General features: G+C 42.4%; 2 pseudogenes; both read left to right on the top strand.

Moving 5' to 3' along the window:
* The first annotated feature begins 7,754 nt into the window (after positions 1-7,754).
* On the top strand, positions 7,755-8,308 carry LOC109390897 (60S ribosomal protein L9 pseudogene; annotated as a pseudogene).
* Positions 8,309-9,277: 969 nt separating this feature from the next.
* LOC109390907 (homeobox protein NANOG pseudogene) lies at positions 9,278-10,210 on the top strand (annotated as a pseudogene).
* The last annotated feature ends 4,698 nt before the right edge of the window (positions 10,211-14,908 follow it).

The raw sequence follows: 14,908 nt of genomic DNA, 5'->3' as shown, positions 1-14,908 counted from the left end.
GTTCATTTTTTTCCCATATGGATACCCCATTGCTCTAGCACCATATATTATAGACTTTTCTTTCCCTAGTGAATTAACCTGGTATGTTGGTAAACAACCCATTGACTCTATATGCATATTTGTTCTTACAGTATTTCTATTTCATTTTCCAATTGATTGTGGCTAGTATACAAAAAAAAAGTACCTTGATTTTTGTATATTAACTTTATATTCTATGACTTTATTAAATTCACTTCTACTTTTAGTATGGTTTTTTGGAGGTCTGTAGTGGGGGTAAATCTCATAGGGTTTATAATGCATGCAATTATATGGTATAAAACAATGACCATTTTACTGTCCCCCAAAATCTTTATGCCTTTTATTTCTTTTTCTTGCTTTATTGAACGGAACTTTCCAGTATAATGTTGAATAGAAGTGGTAAGAACAAAATATTTGCCTTAGGGAACCTTAGGGAAAACTTATTTACTATTACATCATTAAGTATGATGGGATTTTTTATGGTGTTTTAAGTAGTTTTGTTTGTTTGTTTGTTTGTTTTTGCTGGGCCATCCTGCCACCTATTGGCAGCTCAGCGGCAGCTCAGCTGGGGTCTATGTGGGAATTGAACCGGTGACCCTGTTGCTCAGAGCTTGCACTCTTGAGCAAGCTCTTAACCAACTGAGCCACTTAAGTAGTTTTTTATAAATGCTTTTTATCAGAAGTTATCTTCTACTCTTCCAAATATTTTAAAATTAGTATTGGAATGGTGTATCTCTTTTCATCCTTTTTTTTTACCTTTCTGTATTTTTATATTTGTGTTTCTTATAAATAAAATATATTTATAAGAATATATTTCCTTTTTTAAAAAAAAAGATTTTATTGGGAAATTGGAGAAGGGAACAGACTAGTTGCTGTCCTTTTGTTCTTCAGTCTAATTGTGGAGGACGTCGCTTCACTGGCCCATGTTGGTACTATGATCACTGTGCTCTTCCTGGGTGAGGCAGTCACTCGCTGGCCATTGGACGGCCGCTCACAGAGTCTCATGGCAACTTTCACTGGCTGCCGGCCACTCACAGTAGCTTATGGCAGCCCACTGTAGCCCCACTGCAGCCTACGCTGTCGCTGGCGACTCGCCACAGCCCAGCTCCAGGTCAAGCTGCTGTTCACCAGCTTAACTGTAGAGGGCGCAGCATCACTGGCTCATGTGGGATCGGAACCGGCAGCCTTGTTGCTCAGAGCTCGTGCTCCCAAGCCAACTCTTAACCAACGAGCCACTCGGCCAGCCCTAATTGGGCTTTTTAAAAGCCATTCTAATGATATCTGTCTTTTAATCAGTTTGTTTAAACCATATGCATTTAATATAATTACTGATTTAGTTGACTGTAGGTCTACCATCTTGCTATTCTGTTCTTTGCTCATTCATTCCTCCATTATTTTTTTCTTTTGAATAATCAAGTAATTTTTGTTATTCTGTTTTTTCCTCTATTAGTTTTTAGTTACAAACTTTTGCAAAATCCTTTTAGTGGTTACTCTACAGACTTAACTATGCACCTCTGACCTATTACTGTATGTCTTAGATAATTCAGGCTGCTGTATCAAAATGCCATAAACTGGGTGGCTTAAACCACAGAAACTTACTTCTCACAATTCAGGGGCCTGGGAAGTCCGAGATCAGAGCACCAGTATGATTGGGTTCTGGGAAAAGCCCTCTTCCTGGTTTGCAGACAGCTGTCTTCTTGCTGTGTCCTCACATGACAGACCAGAAGCAAGCTCTCTTGCATCTCTTCTTATAAGGGCACTAATCTTATCACGAGTACTCCACCCTTAGAACCTAATTACTTTCCAAAGGCCCCCATCTCCAACTATCATCACTTTGGAGATTACAGTTTGAACATATGAATTGCAATAGGGAAATACAAACATTAGTCCACATCACAGTATTACAGACATATTGTAAACATATGTATATGTTTACCATTGTTTTAACATGGCAAGAACCTTACAACAGTTCCAACTCCATTTACTCCCTTCCACCTTTTGTGCTATTATTATATATTTTATTTCTATATGTTATAAACCCCATTATTATTTTATTAGTCAAGTATTTTATGTTTGCCCACATATTTGTCTTTTCGAGTGTCCTTTATTACTTCCTGAAGGTCTGTGTTTTCATCTGGGATCATTTTACCACAGCCTAAAGAATTTCCTTTAATATTTCTTGTGGTATAAGTCTGCCAGCAACGCATTTTCTCAGCCTTTTCTTTGTACAAAAATGTCTTTGTTTCACCTTCTTTCTTTTTCTTTTTTCTTCTTTTTTAAAGAAAGGCAGACTGCCACATGCAGCACCTCGTTTGGATGTGTCTGGAGTCTTGGAAGCTTGACTACCCTACGTTCTCCTACCGATGGACCTTGAGAGCATGTTTGGAGGTTCTAGCAGGGGAGAGCAGCTACTCGTACACCCTTGCCGGAAGAACGGTCCTCTCCTCTATCGGGGGAGGTCGCCCTCTTTGACCAAGCACGCAGCTTCGCAGCTTCGGGAGGGACGCACTTGGAGCAGTGAGGGAGGAAGAGGACACCCGCCTAGCCAGCCAGATCAGCCGAGTCAACCCTGACGATCAATGGGATGACAGATGTCGCAGCCAGATCTCCCTCACATCCTCACCTTATTTCTTAAAGGATTTACCCCCATGGTATAGAATTCTAGATTAGAAGGGTTTTTTCTCCCTGAGCTTTAAAAATGTCATTACATTGTCTCTGGATTCATAGTTCTGGTTGAAATGTGGGCATCAGTCTTGTTGCTTTACGGATAATGTATCTTCTTTTATCTAGCTGCTTTTAAGGTTTTCTCTTTGCCTCAGTTTTCAGCTGTCAACAATGATATGTCTAGGTACTGTTTTCTTTGTCTTCATCTGCTTGGATTTCACGCAGCTTTTTTAATTTGTGGGTTGATGTCTTCCAACAGTTTTGGAAAATTACAAGCCATATCACTTCCAATATTGCTTCTGCCCCAATTCTCTTTCCTTTCTTTCTGGGATTTCAAATACACAAATGTTAGACCTTTCTGACTATGTCCCACATATCTTATATCTTTTGTGCTCTGTCCCTGCCTTTTTTTTTTTTTTTAAGAGTTTATTTGAGCCAAACTGATAACACATGCCAGGGAGCAAGATCTCAAGTGCTCCCTTGGATATTTTCTATTCAACTGTCTTCAAGTTTGTTAATCTTGTCTTTTGTCATTCTGCTATACGCTGCCTTCTGTTAAACACATCCAATAAATTCTTAATTTCAAGTGTTGTATTTCTCAGTTTTAGAATATTTTTATAAGTGTATTCCACTTAGTGTAATCTCTATTTTTTAATTCATTTTATCAATTTTTTTCTTCTATGTTCTTTAACATATTATCAGTTAGTTTAAAGTTCTTGTCTGCTAACTTCAATATGTGGATCATTGTGGTTCTGATACTATTGTCTTTTTTTCCTTCTTGATTATTAGTCATGCTTTCCTGCATCTTTCATGCTTGGTAATCTGCAATACATGATATTGTTCAAATTGTAAGTTATCCCACTATGATGTGTGTGTAGTGGCATCTTACTGTGGGCTTATAGCATTTCTTTGATTATTAGCAAGGTTGAGCACTTTTTTATATATTTATTGGTTTTGTGAAGTGCCTGTTACCCATTATTTGATTAAGTTGTCTTTTTTTATTGATTTGTAAGTGTATATAAATTGATATATCCTCCTGATGACTTGATTTGTTTATTGTATACAGTGGTTCTACTCTTAGTAGTACTTTTTGCCTTAAAGTTCACTTTGGTTAGTAGCTCTTGCCCAGAGGAGACTTCCACTTTCCTTAACTCATTTGTAAATTATTAATCATTGGTTATCCTAGAGGTTATAATCTGCACAATTAACTTGTTCAAGTCTGGAATTACTCAATACATTTACCCAAGATAATACAAAAGCCTTACAATAACTTAATTCCATGTTTCCACCTCCTGACTCATTTATCATTTTTGGCATTTTTTTAAATGTTATTTTATTGGGGAACAGCCATGGTCATTGGTTACACATTGCTTTCATGCTACAATGGCATAGTTGTAGGGAGGGTGCAGCTCACAATGGCCCATGCAGGGATCAAACTGGCAACCTTAATGTTATCAGCAACATGTTCTAACCAACTGAGCTAATCTGTCACCCCATCATGTATTTTTTTAAATTGGGGAACTGGGGGAGAGGAACAGCATTGGGGAATAGAGGAAGGGGAACAGACTAGTTGCTGTCCTTTTGTTCTTTCGTCTAGTTGTGGAGGATGTCGTTTCACTGGCCCATGTTGATATTATCATTGCGCTCTTTCCTGGTGAGGCAGATTGGTCACTGGCCACTGGACAAGCCGCTCACAGCTCATATCGGCTGCCAGCTGTTCATGCCAGCTGCCAGCCACTCACGGTAGCTTTACGGAAGCCCACTGCAGCCTCACTGCAGCCTACGCCATCACTGGTGACTCACGGCAGCCCAGCTCTAGGTTGAGCTATTGTTCACCATCTTAGCTGTAGAGAGCAGTGTCACTGGGCCTCATATGGGATCCGAACCAAGGCCCTGCTGCTCAGAGCTGGCGTCCCAAGCCAGCTCTTAACCAATGCTCCACTTGGCCGGCCCACATGTATTTTTAATGTTATTTTCTGCCTTAAATACCACAAGACATCATTATTATTTTATACAGTCATGGTTCATTTAGATTTGCCTGCACGTTTTCCACTTCATTACTCTTCATTCTTTCTAGCGTTTTTGATCTTCCACCTGTGCTCTTTTTCTTTCTACCTGAAGTCTGCTGGTGGCATACTCTTTCAGTTTTTGTCTGAAAATGTCTTTATTTCATTCTTGTTTTTAAAGGATTTTTCACTGGGTATAGATTTCTATGCCAACAGTAATTTTCTTTTAGCATATTGAAGATAACCCCTCTGCTGTCTTCTGTTTTCCACTGTTGCTCTTGAGAAGTCAGCTCTGAGTCTCTCTTGGTCCTTTGAAGATAATCTTTTATTTTTCCCCAGCAGCTTTTAAGATTTTATCTTTGTCTTTGGTATTCTGCTGTTTCACCATAATGCATCTAGTTGTAAATTTTTTTAAATTAATAGACTTCATTTTTTTAGAGTAGTTTTAGGTTCATAGCAAAATTAAATGAAAAGTACAGGAAGTTCCCACATATCTCTTCCTTCCCCCACCACACACAGCCTCCCCCACCATCCACATTCCATGGGTGTAGTGCACTTGTTACAATCAATGAACCAATATTGACACATCATTATCATCCAAAGTCCATAGTTTACATTAGTGTTATTTGTATTATACATTCTATGGGTTTTGACAAATGTATAATGACATGTATATACCCTTATAGTATCATACAAAACAACTTTGCTGTCTTAAAGTTTTCCTGTGCTCCCCTTATTCATCTTCCTTCCTCCCCCCTCCCCCAAACCCTTGGCAACAACTGATCTTTTTATTATCTCTATGGTTTTGCCTTTGCAGAATGTCATATAGCTGGAATCATACAATATATAGCCATTTATAGGTGTAATTTTTTTTTTAATTAGGGGAGAGTGTGTTTTTCCAGGACCCATCAGCTCCAAGTTAAGTAGTTGTTTCAATCTAGTTGTGAAGGGCACAGCTCAGTGGCCTATGCAGGGATGGAACTGGCAACCTTGGTGTTATGAGTCTGCACTCTAACCAACTGAGCTAACTGGTCACCCCTCTAGGTGTAAATTTGTAAAAATTTGTTTTGCTTAGTATTTGTTGAGCTTCTGAATCTGAAAATTAATGTATTTCATCAGTTCTGGGAAATTTTCAGGCACTGATTCTTCAAATATCACCTCTGCCTCATTTTCTCTCTTTACTCCTTCTGGGTTTCCAACTAAATACATGTTAGGTGTTTCTCGTTTATTCTCCATATCTTTTACCCTTTCTTCTGTATTATTTTTTAATCTTTATGTCTCCTCACAATGCTCATTCCAGGTTGTTTTTTCTGACCTTGCTTCCAGTTCACCAATTCTCTTTTCAGCTAGGTTCAATCTGCTTTAAACTTGACATTGACTTCTTAATTTTGGTTATTGCATTATTCATTTATAGAAGTTCAATGTGGCTCTTTTCACATTTATTGTAACTTTTTATAGTTTCCCCATTCTATGCAAATATTTTCAAGCTAGTCTTTCATTTATTTAACCATAGTTTTTTATATTCTATGTAAAATAATTCCAGTGTCTGAATATTTTATGGGTATTTTTGTTGCCTCTTATTCTGGTTCTTGCCATGGGGTCTTATTTCCTTAATTCCCTGAAAATTTATTTGTGTGGTTAATTTAGAGCCTAGGCTGAAGGTACCTCCCTCCAAAGAAGATTTTCATTTGCTTTTTCCAGGAGGCACAATCTGGGGTTACCCCAATCCAAGTTCAAGGCCTGAGGTTAGAGGTCATCCAGCCAATACTTAGTCCATGCTAGGGCTAAGGCTAGTTTACTTCTGAGAATGTGGCTTTTTGGGGATCCCACCTTATTGTGAGGAGGGTTTTCTGTATGATAGTTCACCATATGCTTTAACTTTTATTGGTGCCCCTTGCCCAGGGGAGTCAGCAAAACAACTGTTCATATAGGCCAGAATCAGGAAATGACTTCAGAGTAAAAGTGACTTTCCTACTTGATTTATCTAAGTTTCTGTTTTCCCTTCAGGTTTGTTCTGATAACACCTTACCCTCTCGTTACACCACTATACCAGCATATTTATTTATTTATTTGTTTGTTTGTTTATTTATTTATTTATTTATTTTTAAGATTTTATTGGGGAATTGGGGAAGGGGAACACACAAGTTGCTGTCCTTTTGTTCTTCAGTCTAGTTGTGGAGGACGTGACTTCACTGGCCCATGTTGGTATTGTGATCATTGCATTCTTCCCGGGTGAGGCAGATCAGTCGCCGGCCATTGGACAGCTATTCACAGTGGCTCACGCCAGATGCCAGCTGCCGGCTACTCACCGCAGCCCAGTTCCAGGTAGAGCTGTTGTTCACCGTCTTAGCTGTAGAGGGCGCAGCATCACTGGCCCATGTGGAATCTGAACCGGTGGCCCTGCTGCTCAGAGCTCGCGCTCCCAAGGCAGCTCTTAGCCAACGCGCCACTCAGCCAGCCCTATACCAGCATTTTTAGTTTTCAGTGGAACTGACCTGAGTAAGTTTACTGACCTGAGTAAATTACCAGGACAGAGAAGGTTGCTAGATCCCAGGCTCCATTTTACAGAGCTGGAACTGTGGATCAGGGAGGTGAGGCCACTTTCCCACGGTCTTACAACCAGCAAGACATGGAGCCAGGCTGTAAACTAAGGATTCTTACATCAAGTCTAGAGTTCTCCTCTCCACACTCCCTTTTGAGACTTGGTTCCTCCACATGTAATTAAGAAGTCAGACCTGATGGTCTCTGAGGACCCACTAGATTCAGACATTCTCAGAGCAAGATTTCATAGTTTTTCTATTCTCTGAGGCCCATTCAGCCTCTTCTCCCTTGGACTTGCTCTGCTTTAGACCTGACACCTGATCAGAATTCCCAGATCAGCCCCAAGGGGGCAGTGGTGTGCAGAGCTCGCCCAGGTTCTGAGATGAGAGCACAGCCAAGAGCTTCTTTCTTCTTGGGGGTTGGTCTTTACTTCTCACTGTCAGAGTAAAGGGAAAATGATTTAGCCTTAGATCAAAGGCTTGCTTTTGATCTCGCTGTTTTTTCCCCCCTGCACTTACTGTGAAGATGAAGACCATTCTCAGCAATCAGATGGTGGACATTCCAGAAAATGTGGACATCACTCTGAGGGGACGTACAGTTATTGTGAAGGGCCCCAGAGGCATCCTGTAGAGGGACTTCAATCACATCAATGTAGAACTCAGTCTTCTTAGAAAGAAAGAGAAGAGGCTCCATGTTGACAAATGGCGGGGAAGTAGAAAGGAACTGGCTCCTGTTCGCATTATCTGTAGTCACGTACAGAACACGATCAAGGGTGTTACGCTGAGCTCCCGTTACAAGATGAGGCCTGTGTGTGCTCACTTCCCCATTGTTATTCAGGAGACTGGCTCTCTTGTTGAAATCGAAAATTTCTTGGGTGAAAAATATATCCGTGTGTTGCTTGTTCAGTATCTCGAGCCCAGAAAGATGAGTTAATTCTTGAAGGAAGTGATATTGAACTTGTATCAAATTCAGCTGCTCTGATTCAACAAGCTACAACAGTTAAAAACAAGGACATCAGAAAATTTTTGGATGGTATCTATGTGTCTGAAAAAGGAACAGTTCAGCAGGCTGATGAATAGGATCTAAGTTGTCCAGCTACAGAAACACCACGATGTTGAGTGATTCCTTAGACTTATTAGTGATATTGTAAAGATGCAATAAAAGTTATGTATTGAAAAAAAAAGAGAGACCCATGTCTCCTCTGCTTTGTTTCTTTTGTCAAATTGGGGCAGATGCATGGACAGAAGTCATACTCTATCCCCACCCTTGAGGACCTCGGGGGTCCACTAAAACCTCTCCCAGCTAGACTTCTGGCTGGCTGATTTTGCCACATTCCTGTTTTTAACCCTGCTGATCTCTTTCCCTCATCATTGCCATTACATTTTCCCTCATTCTCAAGGCTCAGCTCAGATGCTATCTCCGCCCTGGAGCCTCCCATCAGAATCCCCATCTCCTTTCCCTCTACCCTCAGGCCTGACTCTGTATCTCGAATTCCAGTCTGGCCACGTGCGTGCGTGTCTCATGCTCAGACTGGAAACTCCTCAGGCAGGGCAGGGTTCCTTCAATTCTGGGCCCTCTGTGCCAGCCCAGGACATGAGCGCTGGACGAAGGGAAGAGGGGAGGTCTGCCAGCTGGGATTTCTGGCAGAGCTAAAGGATGTCAGAAGCCAGCATCTAGAGGGCTCCACCGTGGAAGCTCCCTTCTTTACCCCAAACTCCAAGGCTTTTGGGTCCACCTTTGCACTTACTTGCTGCTGAGCAAATAACAAGAGAAGCCTCCAGTGCTAAGAATCAGTGAATAAAATGAAACAACAAAAGCACCAGAAGAAAACACAGGAGGGTTTCTGATTAACTTTGGAGTTAGAAAGACCTTTCTGGCTAGATAGAGCTGGTTGGCTCCCGTTACTGCACTTTGTTCCGTCTTTTTGATACTTCCACACCTGGAGACCTTCGTTACTTCTCTAAGCTCTTCTACCTAGATACTTAAGCCTGGGCATTTCTTTACAACCTAGCTCGCTGGTTTTTTTCTCTCTCCTTCAGCTCAGCAACATGAGTGTGGATCTGGCTTGTCCCCAAAGCCCGCCTTGCCCCAAAGCATCCAATTCCAGGGAACCTTCACCAGTGCCTGAGATTTATGGGCCTGAAGAAAATTATGCATCCTTGCAAACGTCATCTGCTGAGACACCCCACCCAGAGACCGCAGTCTCTCCTCTTCCTCCCTCCATGGATCTGCTTATTCAGAACAGCCCTAATTCTTCCACCAGTCCCAGCGTAATACTACCTACTTCTGTAGAAAACACCGTGAAGGAGGAAGAGAAGGTCCGGGTCAAGAAACAGAAGATCAGAACCGTCTTCTCACAGGCCCAACTCGGTGTACTCAATGGGAGATTTCAGAGACAGAAATATCTCAGCCTCCAGCAGATGCAAGAACTTTCCAAAATTCTGACCCTTAGCTACAAACAGATTAAGACCTGTTTCCAGAACCAGGGAATGAAATGTATGAGGTGGCAGAAATACAACTGGCCAAAGAACAGCAACTGTGTGACTCGGAAGGGCTCAGCAACTGCAGAGTACCCAGGCCTCTCTTCCTGTCACCAGGGATGCCTGGTGAACGCTTCTGGAAACTTTTCAATGTGGAGTAACCAGACCTACAATAACCCAACTTGAAACAACCATTCCTGGAACAACCAATCTTGGAGCTACCATTCCAGGAACAGTCAGACCTGGTGCCCCCCAGCCTGGAATAACCAGTCTTGGAACAACCAGGCCTGGAACAATCAGTTCTACAGCTGTGGGGAGGAAGCCCTGCTGCCCCACATCCAGTTCCAGCAAAATCGAGCTGTCGGCGATTTGGAGGCTGCCTTGGAAACCGCTGGGGAAAGCTATGAGGTGATATAGCAAACCCCTAGGTATTATAGTACCCAGCAAATCATGGATTTATTCCCAAATTACTCCATGAACATACAGCCTGACGACGTGTGACGATGGGTATATTATGCAATCAATCTGGGCAGTGACTGTATCACTGCTAGGATTTTTCTATGTATCCCTGCCTTGATATCCTGCTTCTTTCTCATTATGCTTATTGCATCAATTTGGGGGCGGGGGGAGTGGGGTATGACTGGAGTCTAACCAACGAGGTTTCTGTAGCCTTGCTGCTGCAGACAAAATGATGATGAAAGGTGTCTCTGGCTATAGATAACTAGATAGACTAATATTTTGGATATCTTTAGGACCTAGAATCTTATCTCGAGAATAGAAAGTAAAAGTATGAAGATGTGTAATGAAGGATTATTCATTTTTCTGGGGCTGGGAAGCTTGTTAAAAAAACCTCACTCAGGTGAGAGGTTAATGAGCTATAATGTGCTTCATTGATTTCCTCTGCCCCTTTTGCTGTTTTACTACAACCCTTAATTTGTTTATTACTTAAGTATTTGTAAAAGATGTTTTTGTATTTTACTGTATTGACAATAGTACCAGTTTGGCTGGTTGGTTTACAAGTTTAAGTACAAATAAATAAAACGTCTACTTAAAAAAAAAAACCAAAACCTTTCTATGGCTCAAAACCAGAAGCCATAACAAGAAAGAACTATAAATGACTGTTAAATTTTTGAAGAAATCCTCAGCCTTATTCATAAGAAGATAACCACAAACTTTAAAATACATTAAGATTCCATTTTTCACTTATCAGATTAGCAGAAATCCAAGTTTGATAACATTCTTTAGGTGACATGGTGGAAAAAACAGGTATACTGCTGGTGGAGGGGAAATTCTTCAGCACAATTGCTGGGGGACAAGATGGCAATATCTATCAAAATTATAAATATGCTTGTGTTAGGCAGAATTCTAGGGTGACTCTCATTGGCTTTCACTTTTGGCGATCCCTTGCATGTGGGTGGAATCTGTGAATATGATAAAAATATGAACTCAGTGATTATGTCCCATTATATGGTAAAAGAGATTTTGCAGATATAAGTAAGGTCCGAAATCACTTGATTGTAAGGTAGAGAGATGACCCTGAGTGGGCTGGACCTGATCAGGTAAGGCCTTGAAAAGCAGAGAATCTCTCTGGCTGGTCTCAGAAGGAGAAGTCAGAGATTTGAAGCATCAGAATTCGTCATGCCACTTGAGAGAAGCCACATGGCAAAGAATGTAGGTATCATCTAGCCAGCAGAAAACCCACAGAAGTCAGTCCTCCAACACCAGGAACCAAACTCAGACAATGACAGGGACGGGCTTGGAGATCGATTTTCCCCAGAGCCTCCAAGTGCGAACCAAGCCTTGCCACTATCTTGATTTCACCCTCCGCAGAGAACCCAGCCACACCAGGCTGGACTTCTGACCAACAGACTGTCAGCTAATACATGGCTGTTGTTTCCAGCTGCTGAGTTTGTGGTCATTTGTTTATGTGGCAATAATAGCAAACTAATACAATACCTGCATCCTAGCAATCCACTGTGGGGAATTTATTCTGCAAAGATACTTGCATATGAAACAATGTATGTATGTGATCATTGCAGCATTGTTATGATACAAAAAAAAAAAAAGAGAGAAAAGAGAATCTAGAAACAACTCAAAGGTCCATCAATAGGGAATTGGTTAAATAAATTATTTCAATCTCTACAACAGAAATCATGCAGTGATATGAAAGAAGGAAGCTCTAGTTGCTGATAAAGATCTCTAAGATGTGCGACTAGTGGGAAAAGGGCAGCGCAGTGTATGTAGTTTGTTACCGGTTATGTGAAAAGGACATTATGAACATATATTCATTTTTGTGCTTGCATAAAGAAACTGAAAGGATACCTGAGACACTAATAAAAAGTGGTGATCTGTAGCAAGTAGGGACGAGGGGTCAGAATAGGGCAAATGAAGTACCTGGGCCATGGTTGGGACTGTTGCCTGTATGCTTTTTATATAGATTTTTGAACCATGAGAATGTATTAATTAATTAATGACAAAAATAAAATGGAACTAATTGTTTTAAAATGAATAAGTGAGACATTTCCTCCCAGCTTCTTTCTGGGCCTCAGTCCATTCCCTGGCCTTGTCCCAACAAGTGGACTCTGGGCACGTCCTCCCTGGAACTCTTGACCTTTGGCATTCCTTCCTTGTTCTTCCTTCTGCCCTAGGGTAACTAGAGACAAGGATTCAAATAGCTGTGTCTGAGTGAGTCATCTCTCCGGGACTCAGTTTTTCCACCTGTGAAATGGGGATAAAAGCTCAGAGGGTGGGTGGGGGATTAAATGAGATAATTAATGTCAAGTGACCAGCCCATAGAAGGTGCCCAGCTCATGGCATATGCTCATGGCATCTGTGCTGGCCGGGACATAGGGATGACCAGTCCACTCAGAGGGAGTTTATTAACCACACAGATGGACAAGTAATGACAGTTCCCTTTATTTCCCACTCACTCACTATGTACTTGTGGCCCAATTTCTCCCTCTCTCTAAGTCTCGTTTCTTCAGTTGCAAACGAAAGGGTTGGACTGAATGAGCTCTATCTGATTTATGTGAATTTCTAGAGCCCTTGGTGACTAGGGAGGGCTCCCTCCCATGTCAGACATGGGTTATTGAGGCTCAGACAGAGTGGCAACTTGACTTGTTCAAGGTCACACCGTATGTCAGAGGCAGAGCCAAGACTGGTACTGACTTCCACCCAGGCCCTTCACCTGCATGCCCCTCTCAGCCCAAGCACACCTGTGTCCAAGCAGCCATATGGTGACACGGGAGAGACCACTCCCCTTATCTTCCCAGCTTCTGGTTGTTATTATATTATGGAAGGGCTGCTGTCCACCCAGCCTTGAGTTTAGAGTAGCCAGCTCCCCTGCAGGCCCTGTGTCTTCCCCAGTCCCTCCCCATTATCTGTCCCTACCAGCAGGAAACATGGATTGACATGGATACATTACCAGTGTCCCCTGGAGAAAGCACCTCTAGGGGAGGAGTGGCATCAGTAGGGGCTGGGGACTACCCAAGAGTTGGGGCACTTGTGACCGCTGGAGAGAGCCGCCCCACGACAACCTCTAACTTTTGGTCTCTCTCCTGAAACTCCCAACCCCTCAAGGGTCTCCCTCCCCTTATCCTGCTGCTCAAGGAGCTACTGGCCTCGGGGGAGTTATTTTCACTCCCTGGGCCAGTGAGAATGGCCTTTGGGTTCTGGCCACCTTCTCAATCCCCATGGGCTCTGACTGCCATTCCAGCGAAAGTGACCTTGAGCTCTGACAACCTTCCAGATCCTCACAGGCTCTGACTGCCCTTCTTGCCTCTGGATTTCATGACATTCCTTAGGTCCCTGAAGCAAGATATCGAGTCCCTTGTCCACTTAGTGTGAAGATGGTTCCTGGTATTGAGCCTTGAGCTGACGTAAATAATTTGAGTATTCTTTTTAGCAGATATGGATTGTGTTGCTGACAGGGAAGTACGTCTTGATCTGTCTCAGTTAGGTGTGGATTTACTTCCATGGCCCTCTGCCTGTACGTCACTGCTCACTCCTGGGAGCTGCGTGGGGCCATTTGTTACTGTGCAAGCTGATGTGCAGAGACTAGGGAGACCGTTCATGTGTGCAGGCTCCAGACCTGTTCTAAGCTTCTGACTGATTTAATCTGGTCGACCCAAGAGGCTTGAGTGGGTTTACATTCGTTTCAAGTAGTTTTAACTGGTCTGACTCACTTTATGTCAGTTTAAGCACTTTCACATCTACTTAACTATCTTGAGCTCATTTCTGGCTGTTTGGGGTCAGTTGAATAATGGCAGACACTTATCTGGCACCTGTGATATGTCAGCATTGTTGATTCCAAGTGCTTTACATATATTATCATATAATCCTCGCCAACTACCCCACAGGTAGGGACTGTTATTAGTGTCTCTGTTTTACACATGGGGAAACTGAGGCACAGAGCGCTTAACACACTTGCCCCAGGTTTCACAGTTACTGAGAGGTGGAGTCAGGATTGGAGCCTACATCATCTGGCTACTGGGTCTGCGCACTTAGCCTTGCTATCATGCTCTTATCACTGTAGATGAGTGTTTGAACCACTTCAAGATGAGTAGATTTTTCTGAGCCAGTTTGTTCTGCTTTTGCCAATGTAAGCTGCTTTGCGCTGGCTCAATCTGCATATCACCTTGAATTTGGCACATTCCACTTGACACACAGATCTCAGGCCTTATGCATCCTTGAAATGGCAGCACACTGTATTAGTTTCCTAGGGCTGCTGTAACAAACTGCCACAAACGTGGCTGCTTAAAACAATAGAAATTAATTTTGTCACAGTTTTGGAGGCCAGAAGTTCAAAACCAAGGCTTCAGCGGGGCCGTTCCCCCTCTGGAGGCTCTAGGGGAGAATCCATTTCTTGCCTCCTCCAGCTTCTGGGGCTGTAGATATTCCTTGGGTTGTGGCCGCATTACTCCAATCTCTGCATCTATGGTCACGTTACCTCTTCTGTCTGTGTCCCCTGCATATGTCTTATAACGACACTTGTCTGTGGATCTGGGCCCACGCAGAGATCCTTAACTTAATTATATCTGCAAGGACACTTTTCTTTTTTTTTTTCAAGATTTTTTTTTTAATTGGGGAATTGGGAGATGGGAACAGTGCTGGGGAATTGGAGGAAGGGGAACAGACAAGTTGCTGTCCTTTTGTTCTTCAGTCTAGTTGTGGAGGACGTTGCTTCACTCGCCCAAGTTG

The sequence above is a fragment of the Hipposideros armiger genome, unplaced genomic scaffold, assembly GCF_001890085.2.
Source record: "Hipposideros armiger isolate ML-2016 unplaced genomic scaffold, ASM189008v1 scaffold_10, whole genome shotgun sequence".
Taxonomy (NCBI): Eukaryota; Metazoa; Chordata; class Mammalia; order Chiroptera; family Hipposideridae; genus Hipposideros; species Hipposideros armiger.
This window is presented reverse-complemented; position numbering and strand designations above follow the sequence as displayed.